This window comes from Mycetomoellerius zeteki, unplaced genomic scaffold (genome assembly GCF_001594055.1).
Source record: "Mycetomoellerius zeteki isolate Tzet28-1 unplaced genomic scaffold, Tzet1.0 scaffold25, whole genome shotgun sequence".
In the NCBI taxonomy this organism is placed as follows: domain Eukaryota; kingdom Metazoa; phylum Arthropoda; class Insecta; order Hymenoptera; family Formicidae; genus Mycetomoellerius; species Mycetomoellerius zeteki.
The window spans coordinates 2,678,138-2,680,020 of record NW_017257227.1 but is presented as its reverse complement, the minus strand read 5'-3'; positions in this window follow the sequence as shown (position 1 = coordinate 2,680,020).

The window sequence follows — 1,883 nt, the reverse complement described above, 5'->3', positions numbered from 1 at the left end:
AAACAGCATGAAAATCTAAAACATCAGAAAGATATTTGTATAGTATATATATTTGGAAAATATTTTAGATATCTTTTTTAGACTTTTATCTCTTTTGAATAATCGTTTACTTTAATAATTGCTACAAAAATAAATATTTCTTGATTGATTAACTTAATTAATATTAAAGAACATACTTTATGCACTTAACACATTTGATATTTTCCATTTTCAGTTCATCTTTCATTATCAGAGTTATCCGTTTCTCGAAAGGCTCGTGTTAATAGCTCGGTGCGAGCAATAAGCTAAATAGTTTCATCAAAAAAGATTCGCTCGGACCAATATAGCGATCGGCGAATTTTACTTGTGACAAGACGTTATAGTTGCTAATAAGGATTTGAAAACGTGATAACGAGCTTAACAATAGTAACTAGTAATCGTGACGAACTCGATACGGTCTCTTTGCAGCTAATAAAAAGCTGTTGTGCTCAAAGATGTATATCGTTCCATACAATCTCATGAGGGTGCTTGTAAAAAATATCTTGTAAATCCGTAGGATAATTTCTAATCTGTATTATTGTAAAGTGAGCTGATAAAAGTTTCTCCGTTCTTCGGAAAGAATCTCAAAAGTATAAAAAAGTCCACTCTTTCTTTACCCCCCAAAATTTTATCCTGTTAATAATTAATACGATGAACGAATTTCAAACTGCAGAAGACTTCGATCAAATTCTTTGATTAAATATTAACTCTATTGGTAATTAATTCAATTGATAGAATTTCTAACTATATAACCCATTGTTCCCGAACCAACTTTTTCCATATATGTTAAACAGTAAAAAATTAATAATTTTATCCATGTTAATAAAATAGTAAATTGATAAATCTATTACTTTCATTATAAATTAGAGTTTGTCATTTGTATACTAGATTAGCTTACTTTTTTCATCTTATTCTAATTCTAAGAATTTGAGAAAGATATTATAATTAAGTTCAAATTAAAGAGACATTAAAATTAGAAATCCACACATGTTAATAAAATATGTTAATAAAATATAATGGATACTGTTTGATAATCCAATCAATTATTAATCAGAGTTTATCGAAGTCGTCCTGAATCATCGAGTCTAATGCCTGGTTTATGCTTCGGTCTTAATCCTAAAATCCTAAAATTTAGCCAATGGAATACAGATTTCAGTTAGAACCAGTTAAAACTGGCAGCTCTATTGGCTGAATTTTAGGATTTTAGAGGTAAGACCGAAGCATAAACCAGGCATTAATCCTCATCCTAGTCAAGGATCAATCAATTCTCTGTACAACGTCATGATAGACATGTTATAAGTTTATACCGTGTATAACTATCTTGTAAGTGTACACGATAAAATGATGTAAGAACAGAATAAAAAACCATTATTACCATCACGAGAGATCGAGGGTGCAGTGCAATGGAGCGCAGTATTTAATAATCAGTCATGTGAATAAACAATTTCTAGAGAACTTTTATCTCTCATTTCCACCAATTAATAAACTTACATACCAGCGTTGCGGTCACTTCATCCGCCATTTTGCTTCAGTATATGTTCGACCGAATGACTGCGAAGCAAGAAAAGATTTATAAACAATCCCCGAAATTAATTCCTTTTTGTTCCTTCTTGACTCATATTTCCGTCAACCTAAAAAAAACCCGAATATCATTTTTATGCAACAATAAAAAAAATACAAAGTAATTTCACCGTTAAATTTAAATTTTTGTCAGCATTATAAAGCAAAAAGAATAAAAATTGTTCAAAATAAAATTACATGCAAGAATTGTAACTATATATATACATATATGTATTATATGATATCTGGAGCACGACGCTATATATATATATACATATATCTTTTTCCTCGGAACGTTTTCCCTG